The sequence below is a fragment of the Anopheles moucheti genome, chromosome 2, assembly GCF_943734755.1.
Source record: "Anopheles moucheti chromosome 2, idAnoMoucSN_F20_07, whole genome shotgun sequence".
NCBI lineage: Eukaryota > Metazoa > Arthropoda > Insecta > Diptera > Culicidae > Anopheles > Anopheles moucheti.
In genome coordinates this window covers 40,193,846-40,211,709 of record NC_069140.1, presented here as the reverse complement: position 1 = coordinate 40,211,709, position 17,864 = coordinate 40,193,846, and the positions used below count along the sequence as shown (strand labels likewise).

General features: G+C 40.2%; 5 non-coding genes across 5 annotated transcripts; 1 reads left to right on the top strand and 4 right to left on the bottom strand.

The window, feature by feature from the left end:
• Nucleotides 1–11,479: 11,479 nt before the first annotated feature.
• Nucleotides 11,480–11,553, bottom strand: Trnai-aau (transfer RNA isoleucine (anticodon AAU)). The gene has a single exon. It is a non-coding gene; the product is annotated as a tRNA-Ile (tRNA).
• A 1,062-nt stretch (nt 11,554–12,615) lies between these two features.
• Nucleotides 12,616–12,689, bottom strand: Trnai-aau (transfer RNA isoleucine (anticodon AAU)). Its single transcript has one exon. It is a non-coding gene; the product is annotated as a tRNA-Ile (tRNA).
• Nucleotides 12,690–13,451: 762 nt separating this feature from the next.
• Trnai-aau (transfer RNA isoleucine (anticodon AAU)) lies at nt 13,452–13,525 on the bottom strand. Its single transcript has one exon. It is a non-coding gene; the product is annotated as a tRNA-Ile (tRNA).
• A 1,808-nt stretch (nt 13,526–15,333) lies between these two features.
• Nucleotides 15,334–15,405, top strand: Trnaw-cca (transfer RNA tryptophan (anticodon CCA)). The gene has a single exon. It is a non-coding gene; the product is annotated as a tRNA-Trp (tRNA).
• Nucleotides 15,406–15,873: 468 nt separating this feature from the next.
• Trnay-gua (transfer RNA tyrosine (anticodon GUA)) lies at nt 15,874–15,969 on the bottom strand. Its single transcript has 2 exons — nt 15,933–15,969; nt 15,874–15,909 (listed from the first exon to the last, which is right to left on the bottom strand). It is a non-coding gene; the product is annotated as a tRNA-Tyr (tRNA).
• Between the last annotated feature and the right edge of the window lie 1,895 nt (nt 15,970–17,864).

Sequence of the window (17,864 nt, the reverse complement as noted above, 5' to 3'; positions counted from 1 at the left end):
TTTCAAATAATTTTCCAAAGGCTTATTAAATAGTTCTTCAAAACTTGTGCAGAATTTTTCCATACACTTTAGCATAGCTTTTCAAAGAGTTTATCACAAGTTTTTGAATAATTTGAATTAGAATTTCTCAAATTTTGTTTTGATATTTTCCACAACTTTTTAATACAATATTGAGGGTTTCCTTGAAGTTTCTGATAGTTTTCCATTGATATTTCTTATCTATTCTTTGGTGTTTTCCTCCATTTTCAAGCCCTCTCGCCATGGTTTTGTACCAGCAATTTCTTGTGTTTTCGACGTTTCCATGGGTTATTGTTAAATCGGAGTTAAAGGAATTTTCTATAAGTTTCTGGTAGGTTCTGACAGTCAGAGTAAGTAAGAGCAAACAACGTCATCAAGCACCAGTAATTTCAGGCCTAGGCCTCTTGAGATTAAAGCAACATTAAGATAGACTGTAATACAGTTTGGTTTCGTTATTAATTACTGAAATGTAGAACTTGCGTTGCTTTCATGCTGTAGAATAATAATTTTGAAGATTTTGTTCCTTTCTAACGCATGAGGAAAATTTTAATACAATAGAAGATCCGGGAAATGCGCATGCCGATTAATCGATTTCTACAGACAAAAGGTTTTATTCGTGCAATAACTGAAGATGAAGAAGACAGAACAACGCTGAAAGCTTCGTACATGTCTAATATTAGAAGTTATTGATTATTAATAAAATGGAACATCATTTAGGGAGTTTAACTTGATGAGCTCTTCACAGAACACTTTCTAGTTCTTATCGGGCCATTGGTCGAACGTTCAAATTTCAATCTGTCGCAACTGAATCTGATAACTAACATTCTTTTTTTAATAAACAGCATTGAGACATTGTAAAAATAATGACTATACCATGCAGCCGCACGGTACAGCACATTGTGCAATAGGGAAGGGAAGCTAATACATCACTTGACTTAAATGTGAAAAGTAAGGCTCTTTTCCAAACAATATCCCAACCACACAACGCTGCAAACCCTACACAAGGTTCTTGTTTATCTTTTCTTTTATTTCGGTGTAATGTTTTTCTTGTGCAACGGTAAACATTTTCTTTTCACCAAACTAACAGGTTTAACATATCTATCGAAATCCACAAAAAGGTACCTGTGCAAGATGATTTGGGCTGGAGCATGGAGTGGGTGAGTTACTTTAGGACAGAGTTTTTTTTTTGTTCCCCGAGAGTTTCTAAAACATGTGGCAAACGTTAGGGGAATACGTGTGGGATACATTGTATTGAAGATAGCTGGCGTAGGAGTTTCTAAGATGAAAGTCCTATCTTGTTTGCTGATGAATGAAAGTTCTGTTGGCTAACTATTTATACCACATGAACAGTTATTATTGAAATACCTTATTTTCATAACATTGTGTTCAAACCACCCCAGCTTCACAGTGTTGCCTAATCTGTTATACTTGAAACATAAGCTGCCGAAAGCTAAGTGCAGCACTAACATCAGCAAGAAGAGGAAAGCTTATTGTGATGTGCGTACTACATCTTATGAACTTAGCAACGCCGCACCTCACGTAATCCATCCGAGATCGGTTCTTCATAAGTCAGTCAGTGCTGTAGGCGAGTTGATGACCGAAGAAGCAAGTATCTTAAAAGTACGGTTTTTGTAAAGGTGTCCTGCAAAACCACTAAACCACAACGAAAGGACAGGCGACTGAAAGGCTCGAGGTGAAAGGATTAGGAACTTCAAACGAAAAATGGAAACACCATCAGCTTTTGGGTTTTTCCGTGATGGTAAATGTGTTTAAAAGAAAGAGCAAAAGGGCGAACAGAACCATGTAGTAATCCGAGTGGAACTGAGGAAGACGATGCAGGACCATTGCAGAAGAACAGTGCAACAGTTTTGGGCAGAAATGTGCATCGTGACAAAGAATCATCTTTTAAAAGAACCAGTCCCAGACTGCACGCCATTAGGGGCGATAGACAGGGGTTTGTGTAGGGAAGTACCGTAACTGGATCACTCTATACGCATGTAGAACAATACCAATCACTGTAAAAGCGACCTTTAGTTCTCGTGGAAGGATTACATCGTAGCTGCTGAAAAGGTTAAAAGGCTCTACCTTAAGGAAGGCTATCCTACCAACCTGCCGGACCACTCCATCTTGCTCTTGTCCGAGAGCTTTCTGGTGCTCCCCAAACCGAACAGACCAATTTCTTACACCGATTCCAGTTCGTAATCGTTATTGGAATGAGAAATGAAACGGTTAATAATTTATCGCCGGCGGTACGATACATGGCCGTACCGTTCTGGCCAAGCATGATTAGAAATTCATGGGAAAATAAATGTTTTACACTAAAACCCAAACAACACAACAGCGGTACGTTGCGTTAGTGGGTGTGGATGTGGGAGAGATGATTTCAACTACCGAATGCTACAACACTACAGGCAATACGGAACCTCCCTCCCTCGGCATTATCGACCCGGGACCATTGCGGAAGGATGTGGAGACTCTCCGGTTTTGGCTGTTGGCACATCAAACCATCATCCACCCCTTTTGGCGCAACCGATGGTGGTGCTCAGGTGCAAAACTATTTATTTATACCCTGGGATGAATTTGCTATCCTTCAACTACCACTCTGCGCCATCCCTATGTCCGACTCATGTGCACCGTCACGAGCCTTTTTGCGTGGCGCGTGCAACTGAGCTGGTGGAAACTTATTCGGCCGAATGCGAAAATTCACTCAAACGTCTAAACTTTCGTGTGCCGAACGGTGTGCAAAACAAAGCAGAAAATCCTCCACGAACAAAAAAAAAAGAAACGTTAGTGATGCAGCGAAATGGCCCACAGCTCCGGCAGGCCACAAGACGGCCTAATGGTGCGGTGAACCGAAAAGGGCATGAAAAAATGGCATCTTTTCACGCGCGTCTATTCCCGTCGGGAGACACAAACAAATCCAACGAAATAACCGTCGGTGCCACGGTGGTGCCCACACGCGAACAACTCACCCAACCTCATTCGGTTGATTCAATTTCAGCGCCCAGGCGCCGAAGATCGATAGTGGCGCACAGGTTTGGTGGGAGCGGACGGCCGGGTGGTGGATAGACGGTACGACCAAGGGGAAATTACTATAGATTTATCTTCCTTAGTCTCATCTTGGATATCATTTTTCCCCGGTCTTATGAGCCAATGGGACTGGCCCGTACTAGACAAAACCTCCGGTTTGAGGCCTCCTCCAACCGTGGATAAGTGGCTCTATGGAACCGGGGGTTTGTGCTGTGGGCAGGAAGCGGAGTGTGTAAAGGGGTGTGATATTTTATGGTAAATTACCGACCGTTTTCGCCGTCACGAGGTGATAACTTTTCTACGTTGCGCTTTGCAACGTGCTAGGCGATGCGTTTACGGCAAGTCACCCGCCGCATAGCACCCGAGCAGTTGATGGCATTGGCTCAGAACGAGTTATGGAGGATTTCTAGTTTTATACCGTCGTGTAGTGTAAATCTTGTCATCAATGCGCTGTGCTGATGAGCCGCTCGATCATGTCCGGTGTAATTGGATATGGGATGATATCCATACAACCCTTCAAACACGATGTGAACATAATAACTTATCGATTGGGTGTTCAAATTTTAGCTACTTATGTTTTGCTTATCAGGCACAGATACGGTACGAAAAGGGTAGTAAATTGGCAACCGAATTCAATGTTCTTTAGACGTCTTTAAGCGTAATTATAGTTATTTCCATAAGCTTATTAGCTTATTATTTAACTAGTAATATACATCTACGAAAGATGGAAAAATGGCGAAAGACAAAAACGTGAGAGTAATTTTGCGGATTTCATTTGTAATAAGACGATAGAACTCGAACAAAATCTCATCCGTGCCATTACCAGGGCATATGCGGGACTTTCCAGCTACGGGTGAATAAAGTGAAGGATAGTCAGAAATGAAAAAAACCTTTTGTGGAAAAAAGGTGTCACAAAAGGAGATAAATAGATACAATTATAGTTAAAGCGACAATTTACACGCATTTGTAATCCTTTTTTTTAAATAACATTTTAAATGAAATCTTGAAAACGAACTGTGAGTTAATTCAGTTGAAAATATGTGGTTAAAATGATTGACAACTAGCTTGACTTTATCAATACCCTTGCAGGCATTCCTAGACGGTTGAAATGGGTAGTTTATAACGTAAAAATTATTAATTATGCTGAAAGTATTGGTATTGGAAATGATAAGCATAAATGGAAGTCGACTCTATAACCTTCTAATATAAACAATATTATATTGGTGCACAATATAAAAATGCACTTGTGCTCTTGTACCAAGTAGTGCACTATTGTTGACTGCTTGTACCAATATACCAACGAAAAGAAAAGCAACTTTAAATTATAAATTTCTTTGACTTTTACTATGAAGATAGGTGACTTACAGTTCTTTTTCATAATTATTAAATCATAAAAAATGACCGAGTACACCCGGGATAAGGTGACCTTTCACCGTTTGGAGAAGGAAATGTCTTCAAACGAATGTGAATTGTACAATAGATTAAGTTACTCTTAGTTGTAAGAATAAATAAAAAAAAAAATCATAAAAAACTGTGTAGTTGAAGAACATGTTGATTACCTTTCGAAAGTATAACAAACTTTCCTTAACTTGTTTCTGTGTTATTTGTGTTATTTGGGAAATTGGAGTACATACAGCATCAAATCGCCTCAAAGCATTAACCTCCTCTCAAATATGACTCGTAAAACAGTAAAAATCCATATTGATGACATAACGTAGTGGTAATTGGACCATTTACCCCATAGAACTCATGCAAAAGGTGCCTAAATACCTTGCGAGGTACAGCATAACCTTTCTTATTGATACCCTTTCTTATTGTTTACCGTGAGTGTATTGTGAAAGCGTTCCGAGTTTTACTACTTTTTTATCTTGATCTGCTCAATGAATCAAACGGCGATGAGTGTCAGCCATCTAAATGGACTCAACCATGGAGTCTCGCACCAGCATTGAATGCCTTTATCGATGTGTGAATTGGAAGCTGAATGCAGGTGTATGCGATCGATCACGTGTCCGTTGTCCGTGTAAGGCTTTTGTGCTCAATAGCGAAGCATTCACGGAATGTCGTACGTAACTGACGCAAAAAAAAGGCAAATTTGAACGCACAAAGTACACACGGTTGTATCGTGTGCCATAGTTGAACAGACCAGTCATGAAGCATATGCATGTCATGTCCAAAGGGTCGTTCGCCAGGAAAGAGGGGGAAAACCGTGGAAAGAACTTTTTACTGGTCGATTGATATTGATGATTGGTTTTGCATTTAAAAATTTATCCTCCCTTAAGCGTGCAAAATCTGAAACGCGAGTGATGGAGGCGCCTAGTAGCTGTCATAACATTATGCCAATTAAAAGGTGTTTTCATTGTTTTTCATTTTCTTAAATCATTCATCAACTTAAAAGAAAATATTTTTTTTATAAAACAAATGATCGTACACTGGCAAATGTAACATTATATTGAAACAATAAGTTTAGAAACTTTACAGATTTTTTTTTCAATTATTATAACACACCCACACACACACACACGCACACACAATTTAAAATTACTCCTCTAGAATACACAAAGCAAACCAAAAACAAACGCACATGAATACAAATATGGGCAATATGTTCATGGTAACACTTTTTTGTTCTTCCCGCTACACGACCATTATTTTTTCAATATCCGTTTTGAACCAACCACGCTTTCCGGTGCCGTCAAACCCCTGTCCCGCCACCTCCCCCTCTGGTTGCACTCAGGTTTACCTTTCTCTTCAGTGCACACGGCCATTTTTGTTACCATTTCTTACAAGTTACGACCGTATTCCCTGCACTGCCATATTGTTCCACACTACTGGTGAATAATTAATGTAATCTTACGGCATAACGGTGAACTTTTTCGCAGACCTTCGCCGAATCACTCAAATGTGTGTACACGCAAATAGAGTCGAATGGTACCGTTCCTGCCTTTGCTCAACCGAGACAAAAAAAAACCGGTGCACAGGAAAGGGGATCCACACGCACACACCGTGCGCCACCGGGGCTGGCCAGGCTGGAGGAAATTGATATATGCATGATACTGAGATTTATGAGCCACCGTGTGCCTGGGTGGGCATTTTGGCGAACAAGGGAGAGCAAGGGAGAAAGAGAGAAAAAACGCGGAATTTACCCGTTTCACAATCAAGGCAAGGAAACGCGGATGTTCCGTGTGTTTGCTACCGGTCGCAATGGGTACGGATACCGGCAAAATCGGGCGAGTGTGTGTGTGTGTTCAGGTGTGTTGTTTAATGTATGAAAAAATAATCATGACTGCAGCAAAGAAAAAAGTTTGCACCGACTTTCACATCGCTCGTATGGAGTGGGGTGTGAGCAAATATTAAAGCTAAGCTCACAACCCAGGTTTCCACCGTTCTCGGATTAAAGCCACGTAAAAGGTTTAGTTTTTGGGAGAGAATCTTTCTCCACCTTGGAGCAAAAGTGGCAAACGAGTGTGAAAATCAGTAGCAGCAAATGAAGGGAAGAAAAACTTCTCCAAAATGAAAATAAAAACAACCAAGCTCGCCCAACCATCCCAAATAGAGACATCAAAAGGCCCGGCATCGTAAGTGCTCGGGTGAACATCTACCTCCCCCTATTTAGCCGAAAGGGTTCGAACCCAGAAGTCAATCGATTAGATACCACCATCGAGCGTGTCTTCCCATCAGAAAGCGAATCGAACGACTGCAGGAGTGGTAGCTACCGGGAAAAGGTTGTTGCTACAGGTCCCTCCCCTGATAGAATGGGGATCTTTATTTTTAAACCTTACCCACCCGTTGAACCGTGCCGATTTGTGAAACAGTCGGCCGTACCTCATGCTAAGAATGTCACCCCGAACGGGGCAGAACAGCAGCACCTGCTCATATACGCCATCCCAATGAGCCGATGAGGTGATGTTGCCATAGCAGATATATTGATTCGCTTTGCTTGGGTAGGATAATCGGCACCGTGATCCTGCGACAAAGCCAGCAGTGAAGGGGGCCCTTCAATATGGGTGAGCCCAACCGAACGAAAGCAACAGGGTGACAATTGCGTCCATGCGCAACACACAAAAGGACACACGGCACACCCTCGCTTTCCCGCTCCCCTGGCACTGTCCGGTCCATCCGCCATTAACCGTCGTGTGTCTGGTCTCGTTTATCCATCCGATTGGGATAGGAAATGGGTCGAAGTTTTGCTCTGCAGAACGGACGATAACTGACGTAAGAGTTTCAGATTAGATTTGCATTGGTAAGAAGGTTGCGTTACCAACCATCTCGACATTGACAGCACGTGGATTGTTGGAGATGTTTGCTGGTGGAAATCTTTTTGTTATTGATTAAATTGTTCTTTTTTCCTCTTTGGAATAAAACATTGCGTCCTTGTGCACTACTAGTCGAGGTAGATTCTGCCAGTTGATAGTGTTTGTGTGATAGCAGGATATTTGTAATATGATTGCACATTAATTTGAATGCTTATTTCTAATCAAATAAAATTGACTTTAGTTTAAATTGCTATAAGAGAATTTATATTTACAAGACTGGAGCAATCGAATGAGACATTAAAAATTGAAGTGTATTTTATAATAGTAAAATCAAATGATAAAATATCACAAAAGTAAATAAACATAGTAATAATGTTAACCTGTAAAATAAATATTCATGGGTAAATTGATGAAAAATGTTTTAAAAACAAACCAATTAAATTCTTTATAAAACAAACTGTAACACGTACCTTCTTGCAGGACAAACAGCAAAAGGAGCACCTGACCCCGAGCTGTTGGTGAATGATTTTATGTCCTTTTTTTCTCTACGTCCTAGCAACAGTCGTCTTCAGCAGACGTAATTCGCGTAATACACAAATACACACACACACACGTACGCACACCGCCAAGGACATTCACCGTCCGGTCCCAAGGGTGGTGTGTATTCAATATCACCAACACTAAGACATTGGAACCACCGCCGATTAGACACAGTGCGAGAGGGATCACGTTAATCACGGTGCCAGCCGAATTCCGTTGCACCCACCGAATGCGTCTCCGGTGCACTAACAACCCGTGACTCCCATCGAGAGAATGAGCGAGACACCACCTGAGAGAAGTATTTTTGTGTGTTTTTTTTTTCAACTACAAAATTATCCCGTTGGTACTTTCAGCCGTATGTTTATGATGAGTACTGTTGTACGCACGAACCCACTTGTAGAAGCTACAGGGATATGGGAATTGCACTTGCAAAGGACACGGCTAGACCAACGCACTACAGTTGCATACCTTTAAGGCGCTTCATGGAGATACGTATTTCTTATACGAGCGTTTTGTTCTCAGTATCCTATTAAGGATGCTTAAATTTACATTGTGACATGGGCAGATGACATGTGCCTTTAATTTATTCCTTTCACTCCATTGCTACAAACACATACACGTGCGCACCCACACACTGACACACACTAACCGTTTGTTGCGCTTTCTGTGTTTTTTGTTTGTTTTGTTGTTATTTAATGGTGCAATTATTCCTTCCAAATGACAACGGCAGCGTCGAGCAATAGTGAGACGCTTGCGGATGCTTCAGCAGTGTGCGTTTCTACCATGCAAGCAGTGATAGTGTAGGCAGACCCGCCGCTTGTTGCGTGTTGGTAGAAGACCGAAATGTGCCAAAGCGAGACACGGTACGTTCGATGGTCTTCCGATATCTTTACGCGCACCAGCCCTCCGAGACGCGTACGGGTGTGTGCGTGAACGCGAAGCGATAAGGGATATCATACGTTCCCCCCTCGAAAACACGCAGCACTACCACTACGCACACAGCATCGCGCAACCACGGGCAGCAGTGAAAGCGATACTATTTCCCTTGGCGGATGCGAGGCGGCAACGTTTGTGGCAGGTGGTTCTTCCGTGCAGGGTGGCGAAAAGGGGCGAAATTCCCGGGGATGAAATGTGATTCCTTACGACTTGACTCACACAGTGGGAGTGAGAGAGAAATGCAAACCCACGAGTCACTGTTGGGGTTCCGTCGCAAACAGCTCTGTCGCTGCAATAAATCAACTCAGTGTGCGGTAACTCATTAACTCCATCGATAGCACGGCACGGACATCACACTTGCACACACAACACAACAAGTGGCCAGAAACTTTTGCACAGACCCGTCCAACCACCCCGGGCGCCCGTATCATTAGCGTTTCGGCTTTCGTTTTTCTTTGTTTCCTATATTGGTCCTATCGTCCTTTTTTCCTCTCGGACTGCACAACGCCAGTGTGGTTGTGCGCCGTCTCACTCGTTATCCTGTTGCACACTGATCTCTCGTTCACGCTCACTTCCACGGTAGCGAGAAAATACGTCACTGTCTTTGCTAGCTTTCTTTTCGGCAACACAATAATTCGTAACATTTGCCCTATGCTACGGCCTTCTACCTAAGTAATGCAGAACAGTGAAGGAAAAAATGGTAACATCGAACTATTTGTTTTCGTCACGATTCACTCACGCTCACTTTCAACCCGCAACAGTTTCGTCTGCTCAATCCTAAACGGCACAGTGGGGTTGTACAGTGGGTAAAATTAATTCGACTGTTTCATCTTGAGAGAATGTACCATTTAAATTACCTCATGTGAGTAAAAAACTGATTTAGGAATTTAAAGAATGTAGCAAAGCAATATTTTTAATTCTTTTGAATATTTAATTTTATGAAACACCAGGCGCCTCCAGCAAATTATTTGAATAGTTGTACTTTTTATTAATTTTAGTAAAGCTGAATTTGACCCACACATATATTAAACTGAATTGGTAAATCTTAGATAAATAATGTTATATCATAGTGTACAGAGCGATTCAATGATATGTTATACAAAATTTGGACATAATTCAATATTTTTCCCCACTGTGCACCTGCTGCAGGATGTTGCTCGTATATTATTGTTTTGCCACTGTGTTTTTCTCCACTCGTACGCACACTCCGACGCGCCAACCGGTGATAGTTCACTAATACAATCGCACAACCACCCTCTTGGGGATAATACACCTTTCGCTTCTAGTCCCCGGGAACTTCCAGGATTTAACGCTCGCGAACCACAATAAGGAGATTTTTCTTTCATCGCTATGGCATATTTATTTTCGAGGTAGACCATTTACAGCGATATGATCGAAACAATTGCGATACACGAAAAGCACGATTATTAGGGACGAGGTTAAAATTTACATCTACGCCAGCTGTCCAGGCAGAAGACCGTACGTACATATTGGCTTGATTCTTACTCCAGCCTGTTCGTGTGTCGCGCAAAGTTTTCCCTTGGGTTTGTACCACCACGACTAGATGACGTCAATGATGCACCACCAGCCCGCAGTAAACAACAAATCGTCACTTTATCGCCCACTGCACTGCATCACGTTACCTTATGCTGGGCAGCCCCGGTATGAAAGAATGCACCACGAGCAGGAATTTCAAAAAATATTTCCCATACACGTTCGAAAGTTGTCCTACCGTAGCTGCTACTGTTACATGCTATCTAGTTTCCTAGGAGGTTTCCTTTAACAGTACGCGGGACTCACTAAACGGACCTGTATTATGATTTTACTACGGAAACAATGCACAAAGAACCAGACACATCCAATGGGGTGTAAAATGCACGGGGCTGTTTTCCTTTCGATACAGATTTTGACAGCTCCAGCAGCAGTGGTAGTGGTGTTGGTTGATACGTTCGCACACATACTGCTGCAAGGTACAGGCGAACGGGAATACGTGTACGGTAAGGACACGTTACCGGAATCTTTCTGTTTGATTTTGTGACAAAGTAGCGCTTTATTTTAATGCAAATATTTAACATAGTTACCAAAACTTTTAAATGACTCTCCTTTGAATTACTCCGATGGATATGGAAAAAAAACCTATGGAAAAGAACAAGTGTTGTTGATTTGAAATTCTGTCCGATGGTAAACAGCTTCAAACTCACCACCAGAGTGCGCACAATTCGAGAAATCAAATGAAACTTGAATGAAAGAAACACGAAACAAAGAAATTTATTCCAGCTTTTACAATTCTAATGGTAACCTTCATATAAATTATTATGCTACTATTCTGTTGAGCATGCTGTGTACTATTATTGCTGTTGTTATATATCACACTGTACACAACCGCGAATTATGTACAATCGAGCAGTTTGATTCGAGTATTTCTCTGTGGCGGCTCTGGTGGTTGGTTTCGGAACTACATTCGTATATTTGATCGCATAGCAGCTTTGGTTATTTTTGTCACGTTGTACGATCAAATATTTCAAATGGGGATTTTTACCAAATAAAATGTTGTGCTCGTTGTATTAAGCGTAGAACAATGTAGCCTGACTGTGAAGCAATACATTATATAAAAAAAAAATCTTCTTAGGCATATCGTATTTAAAAATATCCGATTGTAGTCCTTTTTAAGTCAAAAGTTAAATTAAAAATAAACTTAGAGCTGGCTCCAGAGAGGATCGAACTCACGACCTTCGCGTTATTAGCACGACGCTCTAACCAGCTGAGCTATGGAGCCTCTATTGTTTCTTTAAAGGTTGTGTCTTGCTATGCATGCAGTTCACAGAGCGAGAATAGAATAATTGTTGAACAAATGGGTGGCTTTGTTGTTTTATTATTTTGTTTGAATGACACTGGTCAGGTAATAGCAAAAGAACTTAAACACAAAATGATATCCAAGAAAATGAAATCATGGTAAAATAAATAAATTGCTCAAAAATATTTCCTTTCGATTACAAACACAACATAGTTTGTTACTCTCTAATTCTGGGTCATTACTCACTAGATTATGTGTTACTTTATCTACTTGAGAGCTAATTACATTATTTTTCAGCGTTGTCAATTGTGCGTCACTACTGAGGTTACAATTAGGTTTATTCGAGGTCCTTTCGAGATCTTATTATCGAGATCTAAGAGAACTTATCGAGGATTTCATATGATATGCCTGATTTGTCACAATACATTCGATCAATGCTTATGTCTATTTTAAAAGTTAATGAATCGTTAGTTACGGTCAACGGTCGACAGTTGTACCAACAAGAACAAAAACTATTAAAATAGGTATGTTTTTGCTGTTTGTTAATATAGTACGTTACTCTAATAATCTTCTTTTTTTACTGTCTGTTTCTATGTATTATATGAACATTTATTACATATATATGAACAAGTTTAACCAAATATTTACCTATTTAGCAAGTTTTCTATGTATTACTAGCAATTTACGGTAATATTTTAATTTCTGTACTTCCTTTGCTTTCTTTGCTAGAAGACACATGACAATAAAGTTGTGTCATCGACAACATAACAACCGACAGGCCTTTTGATTGATATTTGAAGATCATAGTTGTGAAGATATAAATTGTTTCATTTTTGCAATCAAACAGACGTCAAACGATAGCTGATTAAATTTGTTGTATGGAAAGATAAACTACTACGGACACATTTTGTATACGATTACGCACTATATACTAGAACAGTTATCATCGTTATATTTTGGATAAGATAATAACTTATAAGAGACATGAGTGTAGGCCAAATTTCGAATCTTTTGGTAACTGAAATAACAAAAACGAACTTAATTTGGCTCCAGAGAGGATCGAACTCACGACCTTCGCGTTATTAGCACGACGCTCTAACCAGCTGAGCTATGGAGCCTCTATTGTTTCTTTAAAGGTTGTGTCTTGCTATGCATGCAGTTCACAGTGTGAGAAATGTATAATTGTTGAACGAATAAGTGACTTTGTTGGTTTATTATTTTGTTTGAATGACGCTGGTCAGGTAATTGCAAAAGAACTTAAACACAAAATAATATCTAAGAAAATTAAATCATGGTACAATAAATAAATTGTGCAACAAGATATCCTTTCAATAACAAACACAACGTATCTTTTTCCTCTCTATTTCTGGGTCATGTAATCACTCAACTTGGTTGTGTGTTGCCCACCTATATACTTGAGAGTTAATTACATTATTTTTCAGCGTTGTCAATCGTGCGTCACACCTGAGATTACATTTAGTTTTCGTCGAGATGGTAGAATTTATCGAGGATTTCATATGATGTGCCTGATTTGCCACAATACATTAGAGTAATGTCTGTTTTTTAAAGTTAATGAATCGTTAGTTACAAACAGCGCTCGACAGTTGTACCAACAAGAATACCTAATAAAATTGGTATGTATGTATGTATAGTAAAAAAATAATCATGTTTTTTTACTATTTGTATCTATGTATTATTATATATAAACAAGTTTAATCAAATATTAATCTATTTAGTTTTCTATGTATTACTACAATAACAGTTAATGTACAACAGTTAACATCGTTATATTCTAGATATAGCTTATAAGACCTTGGAGGAGTGTAGCCAACCAAATTTTGAATCTTATGGTAACTTAATCAACAAAAATGAACTTAATTTGGCTCCAGAGAGGATCGAACTCACGACCTTCGCGTTATTAGCACGACGCTCTAACCAGCTGAGCTATGGAGCCGCTTGTACAATACTGTTTCACTTACTGAACAATTTGTTTGAATCTATTTATATTTGATGAGGATAATGTAATCATTCATAGCATATTGCCGATCGTACTGTTAGATTAGATTAGATAACTTCTAGCACGCCTCAATTGAGCACTAATACAGTTAAGGCAATTTGATACGAGCTGATACGCTTACACTAAGCCACTCACTAGTGTGGCAATCTGATAACATATTAGTTCATGTTGCGGATTACATCCACTTGGCTGCCGCTGCTTAAGCGTTTATTTTTATATTGTGTTGCAGCGTCAGTAAATTGAAACCATTCCCATGCACGATGATGTTCTGAGACCTTAAAAAGGGGAAAAAATCCTCTGCTCAGCAGCTCAGATCTTGCGAGCGTATGGCGTAACCGTAACATCAGCCATACATTTTTAATACATCGTGTGCCGCTGGGTTGCGCTTTGCATTGATCCGTGGATTTATCTGGTCCAGAAAAATCATAATTCACGCAACGATGATGAGGCACGTCATAATCATCATGCTGAGCATTATCGAACCGGCAGCAAACGGAGCATCCCGACGTTTCATTAGCATGAATAATTGATCCTCCTATCGGAAGTGTACCGTTTGCTGTGTGTGCGTACTGGAGCACATCCGTAAAATCCGGAATTTCATACATTTTTAAGCGGCATTGGCATTCGCCAAATTAGTTACCATGGTAAGCGTTAAGAAACCAGCAGCAGAACTTGAACCGAGACAAAGCACAGTAAGATCATTTTTTCGCAAATCAAATTTATGCTGTACTATTTCAATGAATGAACTCTTACTGTTTGTGCCAAGTGTCGCAAATTATTGTCCACAAGCAATGCACAACACCTTCCATAACTATGCACCGGCATGAGGAGTGAAAGGTTGTGATGTTCATGCCATCAGCAAACACACAAAAAGAAAGAACGTTCATTGCGATACTTATACCTTCGATAAAGATAATGAAACTATGGTGAAAAAATCCTGTGCAGAAGAAAGAATTCAATTAAAACTTTCCTTCCATTGGGAGTATCTCTCCAGCATCGAAGCGACATACCAAAGAACTTGTGATTCGATAGGGCATGGGAAGAAAAACTAAATAACCACAAGTTGGACGCGCAGAAGAGAGGGTTGAAAAAACACTAGTGCGGAAATATATTGCACCTTTAAAATAATCGTTCCCGGTTTTACATACGAGCCCACTCTTTCTGTCTGACGTACGTCCGGCACAACGATAAACATACTCCGACTTAGAACCACCATACCATTTTGACCTGTTGCAATATAATCGGTTACGTCCGGTAATCTTCACCAGATTCGAACGGTCTCTTCTAGTCCCTTCTCTCAGATGCTAACTGGCCTGCCCACTTTGCTCAACTTTGACCAAGTTGCGGTGTTAGGGTGATGTGTTTAATCAATTTTAGTTTAATTAAAATTCACTTTACCGAAACTGGATTATAAGTTGCCTGGTGGTAAGAAGGATAGCATACCGAACAGTGGAGAAGTTTGTTTGATTTTCACTTAGTTTTTTTCCCTTTTCCCTGTAGATTGACAACGATTACCGGGACTCGCAGCTTGCCCTACCTTGCCTCTAAGCCGTCCATAGAACGTTCTGTTTCAGCGCTTTTTGATGGCAAGTTAAACCCTGTAATGCGCTTTTGAACATGCAACAATAGATCGTACCGAGGGGTGAGTTGCTTTCTCGTGCGGTAGTTTTAATTATCGAACAGCAAAAAATACCTTCACAAGCATGGTCGTACGCGGCGCAAAAACTGCACGTGAGATATAAAAAGACTCCGTGGCGCAACGGTAGCGCGTCTGACTCCAGATCAGAAGGTTGCGTGTTCAAATCACGTCGGGGTCAACGAAACAAAAGATTAAAAGATATTTTTAGATGTGTGAGTGTATAGCGGTTTTGTATGGTTTCAACTAGCAAAGAAAGTAGAGATTTGCTTTCTAGGCATGTATATGTGTGTGTATCAAGAGAGAGATGATATTTAGCGAAAATTATATTAATATATAATGATAGAAATGGTGATATTTGGTTGCAATGGAAATATTTTATTTGTATAATATATTTTTAAATTTATTTCCATTCTATCCCTGATTCCTTTAAAAACAATCGTATTTAACCATTATATATTATCATTATATATCGTCATATATTATTACATTACAAATAGATTGTAGTAAATAACATAAATTCACGTGTCAAAAATATACTTTTGATATTTCATACTGGCGGTTTTAACATCATTCAACAAAGCATAATATAAAAAGCACTTCATCATTAAAATATCAACAAAAACAGATGGAAGATCATCAACATTTCTCCTTCGAGCCGGATTTGAACCAGCGACCTATGGATTACTACTGCACACGGGTGATCTTCTACAGTCCACCGCTCTACCAACTGAGCTATCGAAGGTTGTTATAAAGATACTGTTAAGAAACATCCACATGGCCTTTCATATAAAATGAAAGTATTTCTTTACAATTGACTTACTGCAAAGTTTCTTTGATTCGCTGTAATTTAAAATAAGTATACCTAGCGTGCCGATAACCGGTTGGCCAGTTCTGTACAATGCTCCAGGCAAACTATTGTGCCGAACAAATCAAACAAAACACCTTCCTTAGCTTCTGATAGAATACCCCTGTACGGCATTGTAAATTGTTAATTAAATGTTTGAATAATATTTTGCAGCTTATCATTCTGGCCAAACTTCTTACCAGTGACCGTAAGTATAATTAATAGCTTTCTTGGAAGATGTTTCGTACACCAGCCTTAATCCATTCCGTGCCACTACGGTACGATGCAAAAGTTGAGCACTCTATTACACCGGTCCGGAACTTCCTGCCGTCCCGGATGATGGTACGAAAAATGTGAAATCACAGTAATTGGTAGGGATGTTGGAGATTTTATTTGTTTTTAAAGTTTAAAACTTCTCCTCGCGCACTATTGGACATTCGATATCGGAGCAAGTTTCTGGTACAGCAGAAGAAAGCAGCAACAGCAGACACATGTAGTAGCATAGTCTGTAGCGCATAGTGGGTATAATGGCGAGCAAATGATTTTTTTATATGAAATTTTACAACACAGCTACTGAGATGTTAAATCTTTTCTATATTAAGATTATTTGTGGGAAAATGATGTATTGCTAAGACTTTTGTTGATGAATTTTAAATTGATAAATTTATCATAATATTTGACATTTACAATGCTTACTATTAGTAGAATGTTTTTATGAGAATAGAATAAATGAAATAGAACAAAATAGAACAATTTATAACCGCTTTTCAGTCATTGTATCATGGTTGCGTTCATTGGCGGTGTCGCACCGTTGGCGGTATACTTTTAATTACTAAATATTGATAAGCACTTCCCTTCTGTTGAGCACTCCCGGCCATAAAGCTGCAGTCTTGCATCGTCTCATTTGCAACTCCTACGTATTGTGCAGTTTTAAAAGCGCCTGTTTTTTTCAGTTTATGGCTAGCTTCTTAACCGTTACACCACCTTTTACCAACGAACAAAATGGCGCCATGAAAGTTTTCCCATTAATTTCGACCACCAATTCTACACATTGTTCGCTGTACGTTTGTTTTGCAAGCATGGTCCGATTGGCTGTGGGATAATGCCCCGTGGACGTGATCGAGGATTATATGCACGGAAAAATGGTACGGAAAGAATGTTCATCCTTACACAACACAGTGCTGCAGTGTTACGATTCGAAACCGGGCACTGCGTCCGTTGCCGCCATTGCGGCACACACAGCACCGTTTCCGGGGTGCTGTTGTAATTGAAATTCAGAAGATTAAGCACTAATTATTCATTCATTGAATCAACCAACTCCCCGTGAAGTTCGCAACTTTGCTCGAGTGATGGGTGGGTACCACCGTAACTACCATAATCGTCACTCGCGTCGCTGCTGACAGGATGACAGCCCGAACCGGGACGATATGATGGTGACGTTTCAACTCGTGCCCATCTCGTGCAACCTTTCGGCTGATGGGAAGCAAATTAATTCCCAATTCAGCTCACCGAATGTACACGCGAAAGGTTGTGGAAAAAGCACTGCCTCCACCTGGTGGAGTCTCTCGCAAGTCCCACAACTCCGGGGCCAGGACATATCCGATTTGTGTACAGTCCCGTACAGTCGGAACAGGTGTTTCTGGCCGGCCATTTCCAACAGTGTTACAAAACGCTCGTTAAATCGGCTTTGATTTCTAAATTTTGCATGTAAATTGGAGACACACAATGTGTGTTCGTTCGCATTTATGCACAAAAGCGAACATAAACGCAGACACCGGCACTGTACGGCTTCG